We start from the raw sequence: 18,096 nt of genomic DNA, 5'->3' as shown, positions 1-18,096 counted from the left end.
ATTGGTTATCAGCAGATAACACTTTGTTGACTCATTTAGCTGACTAATGTAGTTATTGCTGGGATCTATGCAGCACCAAGGGGACATTGTCCATGGTTACTTGCTGTTCATTACATGTGTGCAAGGGTGTGCAATGTGTGTGACAGTAATACTCAGAAAGGAAACCATTTCCAATCAATGACAAGCAATGTGGAAATGAATAGTTGTATAATCCAAATAATCTCCTTATACATTCAGGGTGAATTCACATGGAGTTATTTTGCCAAGGATCTATTACAAATCTGCATCAAAATCTTCCATGTGTGTTGAAATATGGATTTGGATGTAGATTTCACCCCAGCATTGCAGTGAAATTAGAAGCATACTGTAATTGAGATGTTGTAGATTTAATATCCGCACGGTGTATCAATTTTCTGCAGTGAATAGATGAGCTTTGCTATAATGTTATCCTCTTTGCTGCGAATTTAACAAGATATTCAGGAGTACTGACGCGCAAACTCCTAGATGTTCGTGTCCGATGGGTTCAGACAAACATTTAAAAAGAGCAGTTCCTAAACCCGAACCCTGACTCCAGATAAATGGGGGCCCGCACATCAGTTGCTTGCCATGTTGTTATCTGCATGACAGCACGGCAAACATTGCCTGTGATCGATGGTAAGATAATTCCTGCCGATCAGAGAGTTGCAGATCCCACGCTGTCATATGACAGCGTGAGCCAGCAGCTGTGACCGGCGGTAAAAAGTTTAGCACTGGTCACAGGCATCAGCTGATGAGAGAGTACTACTCATCACAGGCTTCACCTGCTGTCGCTGATAACAGCGAGAGCAGGAGCCTCTTATAGGAGTATTCATCAGCTGGCGCCTGCACTATAAATAAATCTATAAAAAAAAGTGTGGTCTGTTCTATTTTTTGATAACTAGCCAGGCAAAACTGACAGCTGTGGGCTGCAACCCTCAGCTGTCAGCTTTATCATGGCTGGTTATCAAGAATAGACAGCTGGGGACTGGTATTCTCAGGCTGGTAAGGGGTCATGGATATTGGCCCCTCAGCCTAAAAATAGCAGCCTTCAACCGCCCCTGAAAAGGTGCATCTATTAGATGAGCCAATTCTGTTGCTTTGCCCAGCTCTTCCAACTTGCCCTGTGGCGGTGGCAAGTGGGGTTCAAATTTGTTTGTTATTTTTAAATAAATTTGTAAAACAAAATTTTTATTTCAAATAAAGGACTTTATGCTGGGTGTTTTTTTACTCACAATATGACTATGAGGTTAGTAATGGATAGGCATCTCATAGACGCTTCTCCATTACTAACCTGTGGGCTTGATGTCACCTGACAATACAAAGATGACATCAACCCCACAAATATGACCCCACTTGTCACTGCCACAGAGCAAGTGGGAAGAGCCACTGTCCATTTTCGGAGTCTGAGCCCAAACAGTAGGTATCCGGTACAGACCCTGAACTTTATTGTTCGGGTTTACCCATTACTTTTCAGGAAGACACTGCAGGTCATATAATATGAATAAGTATATTATTAATAATAGTAATAATAAAAATGATATATTTTTATTTCTATATACATATTCCGCAGCAATGTACAATTCAGAGGGGACATGTACAGAGTAATACATAATTCATCCCATACCAAGAGGCATGATCTCCTGCTTACAAGCTTATAATCTATGAGGAAATAAGGAGACACAAAAGGTAAATGGAAAATGTGACTGAATTGTATGATCCAGCCATCAATATAATTAATAGGGTATTCATACAATGCTGCATGAACAGTCACTAGCCAGTATGTGTCCAAGTATCAATACAGAGTGCTAATAAGTGAAATACAAAAAGGGAATAGTTAGATTATTGAAATGATAGGCCAGTCTATGTGTTTTGAGGGCACACTTAAAACTATTAATAGTGGGAATTAATTGAATTGTCGGGGGTAGTTCATTGCAGAGAACTGATGCATCATGAGAGAAGTATTTGAGATGAGAGAGGGAGGTTCAGATTGTGGAGGATGTTAGCCTTAAGGTACCATCACACTCAGTGACACTGCAGCAGGGCCGGCTCCAGGTTTTTGAGGGCCCCGGGCGAAAGAGTCTCAGTGGGCCCCCCCTTTAACACATACCCCGATTCATGATCGCATATAAACACAGGCATGTAGTATATAACACTGCCCACGTAGTATATAGCAGCCCATGTAGTATATATCAGCCCACGTAGCATATAGCAGCCCACGTAGTATATAGCAGCGCAGCCCACATAGTATATAGCAGCGCCACTCACTCATGCACTGGTAGGACTAGGAGCTCCTCCTGAATCTGCCTCATAACTTCAGCAGCACGGCAGCCAGCCAGGGGCGGAGATCAGAGCAGAGAAGTGCTCTCTCCCACCACAAACAATGTCACGCTGGCTGCCTTCTCTTAACCCCCATGTGTGCCTGCCTGGCTGCACTCACTGAGTGATAAGATGCTTGTGTCAGAGCTGGCACATAGGGGTTAAGAGAACGCAGCCAGCAGTGACTTTATAGGCGGAGAGAGCATGTTATCTCCTGCTCTGCTCTCCCAGCTGTATCTATGACAGCATGAGTGGGCCCCCCTCTCTCCCCAGGGCCCCGGCATTTGCCCGCTGTGCCGGGTGCTGACGCCGGCCCTGCACTGCAGCGATATAGACAACGAGCCGATCGCTGGAGCGTCGCTGTTTAGGTCGCTGTAAAGACGTTAAACACAGCACGTGACGTACTTAGACGTCAAACACAGCACATGACATACTTATCGTTCTCGCTGGTTGTTAGCTCCATGTACCATGTAAATCATTGCTGGCATCGTTGCTTTTGATGCCAAACATGACGATACACGCCGACCTGATGACGAAATAAAGTTCTGGACTTTTAGCTCCGACCAGCGATGGCACAGCGGGATCCAGATTGCTGCTGCGTGTCAAACACAACGAGATCGCTATCCGGGACGCCGCAACATCACGGATCATTGTCGTTCTCGTTGCAAAGTTGCTGAGTGTGACGGTACCTTTACATCAGCTGCAGAATGGAGAACACAGATAGGGTGGAGATGTAGAGCTGTGCAGAACTGTGTAAAGTTTTGTGGGTGAGAGTGCTAAGTTTATATTAAACTCTAGCAGATGGGCAACCAGTGCAATGACTGGCACATGGAAAGGAATTTGATCTTGGCTCTTGCATTCAGGATGGATTGGAGAAGGGAGGCTTTAGTAAGAGGGAGACAAATTAGTAGAGATTTGTAATCGAACAGATAAGAATGAATAAGCACAACAGTAACCGAATTTGCAGAGTTAATGGTAAGAAAAGGTTTAATTCTAGAGGTGTTTTTGAGATGTAAGCAGGGGTGAACCTAGCCTCTCTGCTGCCTGAGGCGAACGGAAAAATGGCGGCCCCCCCCCCCCACAGTCCCTGCCTCACTGCCTGTGCACACACATCCCTCCACCGGACCCGGTAATCGCCGCTCGCAGTGGCATACCGGCAGAGGTGTATCTAGGGTTTCTGGCACCAGGGAACAGAATTCATTTTGGTGCCCCCCCTCCACCAAGGACATATGCGATTTGCACACTTAGTCATGTACCCACGAGCTCCTCTCCCTAAGGCCGCCGTCACACTTGCGAGTTTTACGGATGTAAGAGCGCAGAAAATATGTCCGTAAAACTCGCAAAACAAACGGCACAATTATTCTCTATGCCCCTGCTCCTATCTGCCGTATTTTACTGATCAGTATTATACGGCTTTCTATGGCCATAGAAAATCGCAGCATGCTGCGATTGTCACCGTATTGCGCAAAAAAATCGCCAATGAAAGTCTATGGAAGCCCCAAAAATACGGATTACACACGGACCAGCAGTGTGACTTGCGAGAAATACGCAGCGGTGTTAGAGAGAAAAGCCAGCAATTCAGTGTGGTGTACAGTAAAATCACACTGACAGCTTACAGTAGAATAGGTAGAATAAATGTCTACACATAGAATAGGTATATATATATATATATATGTCAGTGAGACACATATATGTATATATATTATTACTTCATACAGCGCTAGATAGCTTTAAAGCCGGTAATTCAATTACCGGCTTTTGCTATCCCCTTCCTAAACCCGACATGATATGAGACATGGTTTACATACAGTAAACCATGTCATATTCCCATTTTTTTGCATATTCCACACTACTAATGTTAGTAGTGTGTATGTGCAAAATTTGGCCGTTCTAGCTATTAAATTAAAGGGTTAAATGGCGGAAAAAATTGGCGTGGGCTCCCACGCAATTTTCTCCGCCAGAGTAGTAAAGCCAGTGACTGAGGGCAGATATTAATAGCCTGGAGAGGGTCCATGGTTATTGCCCCCCCCCCCCCCCCCTGGCTAAAAACACCTGCCCCCAGCCACCCCAGAAAAGGCACATCTGGAAGATGCGCCTATTCTGGCACTTGGCCACTCTCTTCCCATTCCCGTGTAGCGGTGGGATATGGGGTAATGAAGGGTTAATGCCACCTTGCTATTGTAAGGTGACATTAAGCCAAATTAATAATGGAGTGGCGTCAATTATGACACCTATCCATTATTAATCCAATACTAGTAAAGGGTTAAAAAATACACAAACACATTATTAAAAAGTATTTTAATGAAAAAATCACAAAGGTTGTTGTAATATTTTATTCTACACTCAATTCACTCACTGAAGACCCTCGATCTGTAACCAAAAAAAATAATAAACCAACAATATCCATACCTACCGCAGATCTGTAACGTCCAACGATGTAAATCCATCTGAAGGGGTTAAAATATTTTGCAGCAAGGAGTTCTGCTAATGCAGCGATGCTCCTTGCTGCAAAACCCCGGAGAATGAAGGTAAAGTAGGTCAATGACCTATATTTACCTTCATTTGCGGTGAGGCGCCCTCTGCTGGTTGTTCCTAGATCGTGGGAACTTTCCTAGAAAGCTCCCAGGCTCGAGTTCATATGAGGACAACCAGCAGGGGGCGCCTCACCGCAAATGAAGGTAAATATAGGTCATTGGCCTACTTTACCTTCATTCTCCGGGGTTTTGCAGCCACGAACAACGTTGCATTAGCAAAGCTCGTGGCTGCAAAATATTTTAACCCCTTCAGATGGATTTACATCGTTGGACATTACAGATCTTCTGAAGGTAAGGATATTGTTGGTTTATTTATTTTTTTTGTTACAGAACGAGGGTCTTCAGTGACTGGATTGGGCGTTGAATAAAATATTACAACAACCTTTGTGTTTATTTCATTAAAATAATTTTTAATAATGTGTTTGTGTTTTTTTAACCCCTTTACTAGTATTGGATTAATAATGGATAGGTGTCATAATTGACGCCTCTCCATTATTAATTTGGCTTAATGTCACCTTACAATAGCAAGGTGGCATTAACCCTTCATTACCCCATATCCCATATCTACACGGGAATGGGAAGAGAGTGGCCAAGTGCCAGAATAGGCGCATCTTCCAGATGTGCCTTTTCTGGGGTGGCTGGGGGCAGATGTTTTTAGCCAGGGGGGCCAATAACCATGGACCCTCTCCAGGCTATTAATATCTGCCCTCAGTCACTGGCTTTACTACTCTGGCGGAGAAAATTGTGCAGGAGCACACGCCAATTTTGTCCGCCATTTAACCCCTTAATTTAGTAGATAGAACGGCCAAATTTTGCACATACACACTACTAACAATAGTAGTGTGGAATATGCAAAGAAAATGGGGATATGACATGGTTTACTGTACGTAAACCATGTCACAAATCATGTCGGGTTTAGGAAGGAGATAGCAAAAGCCGGTAATTGAATTACCGGCTTTAAAGCTATCTAGCGCTGTATGAAGTAATAATATATATACATATATGTGTCTAATGACACATATATATATATATAGACAGTATATATATATATATATATTTATATTTTTTACACATGGATCCCTTGTATAGCCGTATGTTGGTTTGGCAAGCCTGCGAGAAAAACACGCAGTACGGATGCTATACGGATTACATACGGAGGATGCCATGCGCAAAATACGCTGACACACCCTGCCTACGGAGGAGCTACGGACCACTTTTTTGGGGACTTTTCAGCGTATTACGGCCGTAATATACGGACCGTATTGTCTTACGCCAAGTGTGACGCCGGCCTAATGCTCTCAATGTTCAGTGAAAAACTGAGAGAAGCAGAAGAGAAGCTCGTTGTCACAGGACCACAAGTATGAAAGTCTCATATGAGTGAAGTGTCCATGTGACGACTACTGGAACCTGCAGAGCTGAATCCTGACATCGCAGCTTCTGAATTCTCACAACGCATGCACTGCACACTACTAGGATTCTCCCTTGCCGGTGGACGGTCATGTCAGCACAAGCATGTGATTTGTATACTTCTGACCACATTCCGCCTAGACGTGCCCGGCCTCGCTTAGTTCATTTTCAATGACGGAGGCTACACATGTCTAGTCAGCACGTGACCGCGTGTATGTAAATCACCAGCACGAGAGAATCCTGACAGCGTGCAGTGCGCACTGTGAGAAGTCAGAAGTCTGCAGTCACAAAGAATGACTGCAGACTCATTACAAACCTGGACAACCCCTTTAAAGCTCCTAACATAAATAAAAACATGAGAATTAGTTAGTATCACAAATAACATTTACATCCAGGTACCTTATAGATGGCGCTGACTCTGGAGCCGTTCTTCTTTTCTTCATCTTCTCCAGACCCCATGATGAGTTTTCTCAGCCACAGCCGTCTCTGCAGACTTCCATCTTTTCCGCTCCTTTGCAGAAAATCTCCACAAGACGCCCTTAAAGATACAAGTGTCATTATAAAGCTCCGGAATAAAAAATTGCCCCTCACTATATTGTCTGCACAAAATATGACCCCCACACTGTCCCTCTTATGGTACATGCTCTTCACACTGACTTCTCCTTTCTATACGGCCCCCTGTTCACACTGTCCTCTCACACTGTGTCCCCCCTATAGGGCCTAGTATTTATACTCCATGTTTATACTCCATCCTCCCACCCTGTGTGCATGGCTCCCCCATCCTTCTCCCCTGCGTGCATGGCTCCTCTATCCTCCCACCCTGCGTGCATGGCTCCCCCATCCTTCTCCCCTGCGTTCATGGCTCCCCCATCCTTCTCCCCTGCGTTCATGGCTCCCCCATCCTTCTCCCCTGTGTTCATGGCTCCCCCATCCTTCTCCCCTGCGTTCATGGCTCCCCCATCCTTCTCCCCTGTGTTCATGGCTCCCCCATCCTTCTCCCCTGCGTTCATGGCTCCCCCATCCTTCTCCCCTGCGTTCATGGCTCCCCTATCTTTCTCCCCTGTGTTCACAGCTCTCCCATCCTTCTCCCCTGCGTGCATGGGTCCCCCATCCTTCTCCCCTGCGTTCATTGCTCCCCATCCTTCTCCCCTGCATTACGGCTCCCCCATCCTTCTCCCCTGCGTTCATGGCTCCCCCATCCTTCTCCCCTGCGTTCATGGCTCCTCCATCCTTCTCCCCTGCGTTCATGGCTCCCCCATCCTTCTCCCCTGCATTCATGGCTCCACCATCCTTCTCCCCTGCGTTCGCGGCTCCCCATCCTTCTCCCCATCCTTCTCCCCTGCGTTCATTGCTCCCCCATCCTTCTCCCCTGTGTGCTTGGCTCCCCTATCCTTCTCCCCTGCGTGCATGCCTCCCCTATCCATCCACCCTGCGTGCATGGCTCCCCATCCTTTTTCCCTGTCATACTCACCTCTCACCGCACGGCACAGAACAGAACTTCCTGGCATCTCTTCTGCAGCGTCTTCCTTCCTGTCTTCAGCGGTCACATGATAGCGCTAATTAAGGTCATGAATATGCGCATATTCACTTGACCCCGGAGTTTTATAAAAAATAAAAAAAACTAGCAGCGCAAATCCAGTTACTATGGAATCTGCCGCCCCCTCTCTTCTGCCGCCTGAGCCAAAGGGCTCAAATCGCCTAATTGAAGCAGCGTCCCTGGATGTAAGTGACATGAGCGAGCGAGTGATCAGATGTAGGGAGTAAATCTACATGTAATTACTTAAAATATACATGTAACTGTGTTAGCCTTAAAAAAAAGTTGTGATAAACTGAAACATTGCACTTTTTAACCCCTTCATGATCCGGGGTATTTTTGTTTTTCATTTTTGTTTTTTGCTCCCCATCTTCCCAGAGCCATAACTTTTTTTATTTTTCCTTCAATATGGCCATGTGAGGGCTAATTTTTTGCGGGACAAGCTTTACTTTTGAAGTACATCATTGGTTTTAGCATGTCATGTACTAGAAAACAGGAAAAAAATTCCAAGTGCGGTGAAATTGCAAAAAAAGTGAAATCCCACAGTTTTTTTTGGTTTGCCTTTTTTTCTATGTCCACTAAATGCTAAAACTGACCTGCCATTGTGATACTCCACGTCATTATGGGTTCATAGACACCAAACACGTCTAGGTTATTTTTTTATCTAAGTGGTGAAAAACATTCCACACTTTGCTAAAAAAAAAATTGCGCCATTTTCCAATACCCGTAGCGTCTCCATTTTTCATCATCTGGGGTCGGGTGAGGGATTATTTTTTGCGCTGAGCTGACATTTTTTATGTAAACCATTGTGGTGCAGATACGTTCTTTTGATCTCCCGTTATTGCATTTTAATGCAATGTCGCAGCGACCAAAAAAATGTAATTCTGGAGTTTCACATTTTTTTCTCGCTACGCAATTTAGCAATCAGGTTTATCCTTTTTTATATTGATAGCTCGGGCGATTCTGAACAAGGCGATGCCAAATATGTGTATATTTGATTTTTTTTATTGCTTTATTTTGAATGGGGCAAAAGGGGGTGATTTTAACTTTTATTTTTTTTAATTTTTTTCATATTTTTTTTATTTTTTACTTTTGCCATGCTTCAATAGCCTCCATGGGAGGCTGAAAGCTGGCACAACTCGATCGCCCCTGCTACATAGGAGCGAAGCTCGGATCGCTCCTATGTAGTAGAATTGTTGCATTGCTATGAGCGCCGACCACAGGGTGGCGCTCACAACAATCCGGCATCAACAACCATAGAGGTCTTCAATAGACCTCTTGTTGTCATGCTGAAGCATCGCTGACCCCCTGATCACGTGACGGGGTCAGCGATGCGCGCATTTCCGGCCGGATGGCCGGAAGCACTAGTTAAATGCCGCTGTCAGCGTTTGACAACGGCATTTAACTAGTTAATAGCGTACTATCCTGTCCGAGGTCAGAAAGGGGTTAATGACTTTGGAAAATGCTATGCAATTTGTTGAACTGCAGGACGGATGCTATCAAACCCCCTTTCTAGGCTTTGCATCTTGACTGGTAATATTGACAAGTAAATGACTTCAAATAGGCCAAAAGTTGTTTCCAAAAATTCTTCATTTACCAACTCCCTTGAAGGAATACAGTAAGAGTTACCATTACAATAAGATATTTTTGCATTTCTAAGGTACAAACTGTAGTGACAAATTATTAAAAAACAGCACAAAATTGCGAATAGAAAAATCCGCTGAGGAAACATTTGGATTGATAACACAGATATGCAAAATTTGGGTTGATGAAAATTGTTTCAAATACAATGACTGATTCATGTTTTTTTATGCCCTGAATTTAAAAAAAAACAACTTCTATTTTTAACTATCACGTATGGATTTTTTATAAACCGTGCGTGAAATTACATACAAGCGAGATGTAAAAGAAAAATCTTTATTGTAGCTAAAAATGTTCACAATATTATATTTAAAAATGTATTGAACATTCAGGTAACTTTATTGAAAGTTAATTCTTGTGCCTTTTCTTTTTCTCTTCAAAGCTTCTCTTGATATCTTTTCTCTTATAGATAGCCTGCGGATCTTCTCTGTGAAGCATCCAGTAGTAGTCCCCCATTATGTTCACATTCCATCAGGTGCATACATAGAAATCATGGGGCCCCACAGCAAAAGTCTGAATGGGCCCCTCCCCCCCAAAAAAAATCACCTCCGGGCCCAACTCACCGTCTTGCGTCTCCACACAGCCTCAGCTCCTCACGCTCCACCTCCAACAGCCGGTAGCCGCCCTCACATGTGCAACTACTTCCTGCCGGGCCCAACATACACTGCTCTCTCTGGCTGGAAAGCTATGTCAGCCAGGAGGCGTGGCGTCCTTATGCAAATCCTGCCAAAGAGTTCAGCCAGGAGCAGTGCAGGACTAGAAAGGAGGAGTTAGGAGGAGCCAGGTACAGAGTGACGGTGGCGCGCACATTTAATTAAAGGCACATGGCACAGCACAGTCATTGCGGCCTGACTCCGGCAGGCCCTCTCACCCCTCGGGACCTCATAGCAGTCGCGTGGCCTGCCGCCATTGGCGGTACGCCACTACGTTCCATCTACCTTGGTATCATCGTTCTATCTCCTTCATATCCTAATGAAATCTTTCTCCTTGTTCTTGTCTAACAGCACCAAGGTTTTCATGAAAGTAGACCAAATTGGAATGTAAAAAATGTAACTTCAAATTCATCAGACAGCCCAAGGCTTTTAAACTTGTCATCATGTTCTCCACGATGGACTTAAATTTCGGATCTTTGTTGTTTAGATCTTTGTTGTTACCTAGAAATTTCTTCATGAATTCTTTAAAAAAATCTCAAGCCCTTTTTTCAACAGCTTTCCTTTTTGTTTTGAACACTTTGCCCTTCATGAGTTTTCAAATATCTTGACCAACAAAAATACCTTTCTTCAGTTTTCTTTCAGATAGTCCTTGAAACTTTCATTAACTACTTCACTAGTCAAAGCTTACTGTTGATTGGTGGCAGAAGAACTTTAGTGGGAACAACTAAATGTTCGGCAACTATGTTCTTAAGTCCAGATTGCAAATATGTTTTCATTGACCAACTTTTTTGGATCCAGTGATGAGTCCTATCCTGGCTGTCCCATTCACACAAAAAGCATGGGTACTTCATGTATTATTATTATTATTATTTATTTATATAGCACCATTGATTCCATGGTGCTGTACATGAGAAGGGGTTACATACAAGTTACAAATATCACATACAGTAAACAAACTAACAATGACGGACTGATGTATCCTCCTTGTTGGCCAAGGAGCAAAGAGAGAACTTTCAGATCACCACATATTGACTATCCTTGATAAGTTTCTTGAGAATAAAGTCTAAATTCTCATAAATTTCCTTCCAGTGCACAGAATGCATGCTGTGAGGAGCTGGCCTATTACTAAACACTAGTGGATGAATGGACGTAGAGTAGAGTCCACAGCTCTACTGGTTGCTGACTTTTTCAGCACAGAGCACCAGTTGTGTTGATATTATTGCATTTTATTAGAGATTTGCTTGCTGTGTTTTATTAGTGATTTGCTTGCTCGTCAGTTTAGCCTCAGGAATCAATGCTTCCATTCAGTGACAGTAAGCAGAGGAAGACATGACGGCTAGATCTTATAGTTCCTCTACACAAAAAGAACACACTGGAGCCCACAATTTGTCTCAATCATCTTGTTTTATACCAAAGTACGCATAATGCACTTTTCTAACAAAGTCCATAATGTTCCTTCATTTTTTCTTCACTACAAAACAACTGCAAGTGTAGCAAAAGTGGTCAGGTCAATTATGACACCCCTTATAGTTATTTTCTATCACTTTGTTAAAAACAGAAGCTCCACGACCACTAAGTTCTGAAAGGAATGGTGGTAAGTACACCACCACACTCTTATGAACTTTGAAAAAAACAAAACGGAGTCGCAAAAAATGGAAAAACCCCTAGTTCTTAAGGGGTTTCAGAAAAACTAACAAGTCTATGAGAGCCATAATTCTTGCTGGTTGGTAGGTGATCAAATACTTATTTCATGCAATAAAATGCAATTTAATTATTTAACAATGAAACAATGTGATTTTCTGGTTTTTAGTTTTAGGTTCTGTCTATCACAGTTGAAGTGTGATTATGATAAAACTTAAGGTACCGTCACACTCAGCGACGCTGCAGCGATATAGACAACAAGCCGATCGCTGGAGCGTCGCTGTTTAGGTCGCTGTAGAGAGGTCAAACACAGCAACTCCAGAACGATGCAGGAGCGATCCAGTGACGTAACGGCGACTCACTTCTCGTTCTCGCTGGTTGTTAGCTCCATGTAAAACATTGCTGGCATCGTTCCTTTTGATGTCAAACATGACAATACACGCCGACCTGATGACGAAATAAAGTTCTGGACTTCTAGCTCCGACCAGCGATGGCACAGCGGGATCCAGATCGCTGCTGCGTGTCAAACACAACGAGATCGCTATCCAGGACGCTGCAACGTCACGGATTGTTGTCGTTCTCGTTGCAAAGTTGCTGAGTGTGACGGTACCTTTACAGACCTCTCCATTCTTTGTAGGTGGGAAAATTTGCAAAATCTGCAGAGTATCACATACTTATTTTCCCCACTATATAAAAATCACCTCTTACTTTTAAAACAATTTTAGCCTTGCAGACCTGTGATTTAAAGGACTCTTCTAAGTGACATGATGTATATTTGTGATTACACTTTTTAACGTCTTTATATTTTTATAGAAATGAAGTATAGAATACTGGTCCTTACTCTGTGGCTCCACAGCTGTTGGGAAATACACACAGTTCTTCCATGTCCATGACAGAAAGCATAGGAAAACTGTAGAATTCATTTTATTGATGCCATAAACATTACTACATCCAGAGTACAAGCTAAATAACATTTGCATACATATGGTCCAACACATTAATTGACCAATATTCATATTGGGCTTAGTCTGTGGTTGTGTATGTCTGTGTGTGTACTGAGTAAAATTAAGATCACGCTATGGAGTAGTGACTCATGTGAGTAAATACAATCGGGGACAAAGCAGGGAACAACACATTGATAAACTGATAATTGTAAGCACCATAATGTCAACTTCAAGGCTTTCTAAATACCCGTTATGAAAACACATATAAAAACACATAAATGTGCATTGCCATGACTGCAGTATTGTAGAGGCTTCCCTTTCATAGAAGTTCCCTTTCATTACCAGACCCAATATTCCCAGATTCTCCCAAATAAAAAGACAAAACACCATTTTGGAATAAATTGGCCTTTAGTACAACAAATATAACAGTAATAGATGACTTGGAGTGAGGGGGTTCTTAGAGCTCCAAAACCAGGTGGAAACCAAATTATATACAGTTGAAACCCAAAACATAGTTTTCCCTGAATTCCTCAGAGTAGTGTACCCTCAGGTCTACAGGAAAGTCATCTAACTTCCTCTATTAGTTCTAGAATGGTAAAGGTGACTTACAATTACAAAACTGAATCAAAATACTGTATGCTTGTAAAAATGGCATAAAAAAGTCTGAAAATAAATGGCACTTTGAGCCACGAACAGAAGCCGATAACAAAAGGACTGATTTAAAACATCTAAAATGATGGTAAAACTCTTTTATGATATTACCATGTATCTTGGGCATTAGCTGTGAGTGATCTTATAGAAGCAGTCACTGTAGGTTTATTTCCAAGAAGGACATTTCAGGGGTTTTCCTAGAGATCAGCTTGCTCAGCAGTGACAGGTCTGCAAATCTGTCAATCTGGTTTTCTCACATCATGAATATAAGCTCTAATAGACCCTGAGGAATAGAAGATCTGACATGGGGCCAATTACTATTTACTGCCATAAGTGTAACGGCTTATTTGAAGTGGCATAACAATAAACTAGAGCTACAATGGTTGTGCATACATGTGACGAATTGGGGTCTTCCCCGAAAAATTGTACTAGCACATAAAGTATATTATTTTTTAACTAGGAAAGGGATAAAGTGGTGAAAACCATTGACAAGATGGAAATTAACTCTTTATCAGTTTCTTCTTTCCTGACACTAAATGTGATTGGTAATGCCCAGTTCAACCCACTTCTAAGATGGAAGCCAAGATTATCAATTTTCTCGAACACCAAACAGTTACATTGACTTGAAAAAATATTTATACCCCATGAACTTTTACATATTTTTTCACATTACACCTTCAAATTTAAATGTAGTTTATTGGGATTTATTGATATACCAACACAAAGTAGAAAATAACAAGATCGATCTTCCTATCAAGTCACCATGGCTCTAGATCAAGCAGAAAGCCGTTAAATAAAAAAATAATAAAAGGAAATGTTACATGGTTTTCTAATTATTCTAAAAATATAAATCTGGAAACTGTGAGGTGCACTTGTGTTCACCCACCCCCACCCCCATAGTCGGATACCCCTAAATAAAATCCTGAGTGACTAATTGCCTCCAGAAGTCACATAATTGATACATTGAGTCCATCTGTGTGTAATTTATTCTCAGTATGACTACAAATGTTCTGTGAAGGCCTCAGAGCTTTGTTTGAGAGCATTAGGGATCAAACACCATCATGAAAACCAAGGAACACATCAGAAATGTAAACGATAAAGTTGTGGAAAATAGTAAAGCAGAGTTAGGTTATAAAGAAAATAACTCAAGCACTGTACATTTCAGAGAGTACAGTTAATTCTATCATCCAAAAATGGAAGAAGTATGGCACAACTGCAAAACCTACCTTGATATGGCCATCTACCTAAACTGACATTCCAAGCAAGAAGAACAGTAATTAGAGAAGCCACTAAAAATCCCATGGTCACTCTGGAGAAGCTGTACAGATCCACAACTCAGGTGGGAGAATCTGTCCACAAGACAACTATTAGTAATATACTCCACAAAACTGGTCTTTATGGAAGAGTGGCAGGAAGAAATCCATTTTTGAAAGCAATCCATAAGAAGTCCCATTTGCAGTTTGCAAAAACACCTGTAGCATGTGGAAGAAGATTCTCTGGTCAGGTGAGAACTTTCTGGGCTAAATGCAAATTGCTATGTGTGGTGGAAAACTCACACTGCACATCACCCTGAAATCACAATCACTACCCTCAAATATTGCGGTGGCACAGCATCATGCTGTGGGAATGGTTTTCTTCAGCAGGGACAGGGAAACTGGTCACAGTTGATGGGAAGATGGATGGAGCTAAAAACAGGAAAACCTGTTGGAGGCAGCAAAAGACTTGATAGTGGGGCATTGGTTCTTTCCAGACAACAACGCTAACCATACTGCCAGAGCTACAATAGAATGGTTTAGCTCAAATAATATTAATTTGTTTGAATACCTCAGTCAAAGACCAGACCTAAATGCCATTGAGAATCTGTGGCAAGCCTTGTGTTCACAGATGTCTGCATGAAATTTCACTTAGCTATATCTATCTTTGGAAAGAAGAATGGGCAAAATTTTTCAGCCTCTGGACATGCAAAGCTGGTGGAAACATACCCAAAGAAACTTGCAGCAGTAATTAAAGCGAAATGAGGTCCTGCAAAGTATTGACTAAAGGGGATTAAATACAAATGCACATCACAATTTTCAGCTTTAAGTTTTTTAAGTATTTAGAAAACCATGTATCCTTTTTTTGCACTTCACAAATACTTGCTACTTTGTGTTGGTATAGTACATAATATCCCAACATCCTCAATTATGCCTATGTACAGTGGTGCAAAAAAGTATTTAGTCAGTCAGCAATAGTGCAAGTTCCACCACTTAAAAAGATGAGAGGCGTCTGTAATTTACATCATAGGTAGACCTCAACTATGGGAGACAAACTGAGAAAAAAATATCCAGAAAATCACATTGTCTGTTTTTTTAACATTTTATTTGCATATTATGGTGGAAAATAAGTATTTGGTCAGAAACAAAATTTCATCTCAATACTTTGTAATATATCCTTTGTTGGCAATGACAGAGGTCAAACGTTTTCTGTAAGTCTTCACAAGGTTGCCACACACTGTTGTTGGTATGTTGGCCCATTCCTCCATGCAGATCTCCTCTAGAGCAGTGATGTTTTTGGCTTTTCGCTTGGCAACACGGACTTTCAACTCCCTCCAAAGGTTTTCTATAGGGTTGAGATCTGGAGACTGGCTAGGCCACTCCAGGACCTTGAAATGCTTCTTACGAAGCCACTCCTTCGTTGCCCTGGCGGTGTGCTTTGGATCATTGTCATGTTGAAAGACCCAGCCACGTTTCATCTTCAATGCCCTTGCTGATGGAAGGAGGTTTGCACTCAAAATCTCACGATACATGGCCCCATTCATTCCTTCATGTACCCGGATCAGTCGTCCTGGCCCCTTTGCAGAGAAACAGCCCCAAAGCATGATGTTTCCACCACCATGCTTTACAGTAGGTATGGTGTTTGATGGATGCAACTCAGTATTCTTTTTCCTCCAAACACGACAAGTTGTGTTTCTACCAAACAGTTCCAGTTTGGTTTCATCAGACCATAGGACATTCTCCCAAAACTCCTCTGGATCATCCAAATGCTCTCTAGCAAACTTCAGACGGGCCCGGACATGTACTGGCTTAAGCAGTGGGACTGCAGGATCTGAGTCCATGGTGGCGTAGTGTGTTACTTATGGTAGGCCTTGTTACATTGGTCCCAGCTCTCTGCAGTTCATTCACTAGGTCCCCCCGCGTGGTTCTGGGATTTTTGCTCACTGTTCTTGTGATCATTCTGACCCCACGGGGTGGGATTTTGCGTGGAGCCCCAGATCGAGGGAGATTATCAGTGGTCTTGTATGTCTTCCATTTTCTAATTATTGCTCCCACTGTTGATTTCTTCACTCCAAGCTGGTTGGCTATTGCAGATTCAGTCTTCCCAGCCTGGTGCAGGGCTACAATTTTGTTTCTGGTGTCCTTTGACAGCTCTTTGGTCTTCACCATAGTGGAGTTTGGAGTCAGACTGTTTGAGGGTGTGCACAGGTGTCTTTTTATACTGATAACAAGTTTAAACAGGTGCCATTACTACAGGTAATGAGTGGAGGAAAGAGGAGACTCTTAAAGAAGAAGTTACAGGTCTGTGAGAGCCAGAAATCTTGATTGTTTGTTTCTGACCAAATACTTATTTTCCACCATAATATGCAAAAAAAATGATAAAAAAACAGACAATGTGATTTTCTGGATTTTTTTTTCTCAGTTTGTCTCCCATAGTTGAGGTCTACCTATGATGTAAATTACAGACGCCTCTCATCTTTTTAAGTGGTGGAACTTGCACTATTGCTGACTGACTAAATACTTTTTTGCCCCACTGTATATTGTAGCGTTTCCCTTCCTTCGGGTCTTGGGGAACACTCGCTTGGCACGGGAATGACGCATACAGGCTCGGTTTTCTTACAAAAAACAGTCTCTTAGGTTTATTTCACATCCACATAAACAACATCTTCAGGAACTTGACAACAGCATGAACACCGCCTGTACATATTCAGCTTTATCACAGTACCTCACTGATCCCGATCAGCATAACACACGGTTTTCAGACCGTTACCCGTTGGCAACCTACACGGGTTTTTGGACACCTCTTGGCCTCAGAGGTGCCCCAGACACAATGTCTCTCTCTTTCTTTCACTCTGACCCCGGTCAGTACAACACGGATCGCCATCCGTTACCTGTTGGTGCCGCACAGGTTATCGGATGTCTCTATTCCTTAGAGGCATCCCACAGACATTTTCACTCTTCCTTTCATTCTGACCCCGGTCAGTACAACACGGATCTCCATCCGTTACCTGTTGTCGCTTCACAGCTGCACAGGTTCTCGGATACCTCTCTTCCTTAGAGGCATCCTTCCGACATTCTCACTCTGACCCCAGTCAGTGCAACACAGATCTCCATTCGTTCCACAGTCTGGTCTGTGCAAGATCCAGAGCCCCCCGCCATGAGCTCTTCAGGGAGACGACACTCCCTCCCTCTGTTCAAACCCATAGGGTTGAACACTTATCACACCCCCTTGCTAGGTTTCTCAACATGTAAGTCTTGAAATCCAGTCTTCAAGTCACCATCTGTCTGTGTCAACAGACCTTTAGTCAGCACATTTCTACAAGGTCTCCCACCTATGTCACTCATCCTAGAGTCAACTGAGGTGACACTACTTCTTTCATTAGGCTGGGTACTTCCACCTCTCTGTTTGTCCACATTTCGGGTCAAACGTGGCAGCCATCTTCCATCACTTGGAGGGCTCCTTCTTTACTGTACTCCTTTACTTCCTCAGAGTCACAGTCACCC

This window comes from Ranitomeya imitator, chromosome 5, assembly GCF_032444005.1.
Source record: "Ranitomeya imitator isolate aRanImi1 chromosome 5, aRanImi1.pri, whole genome shotgun sequence".
Lineage (NCBI taxonomy): Eukaryota > Metazoa > Chordata > Amphibia > Anura > Dendrobatidae > Ranitomeya > Ranitomeya imitator.
This window is presented reverse-complemented; position numbering follows the sequence as displayed.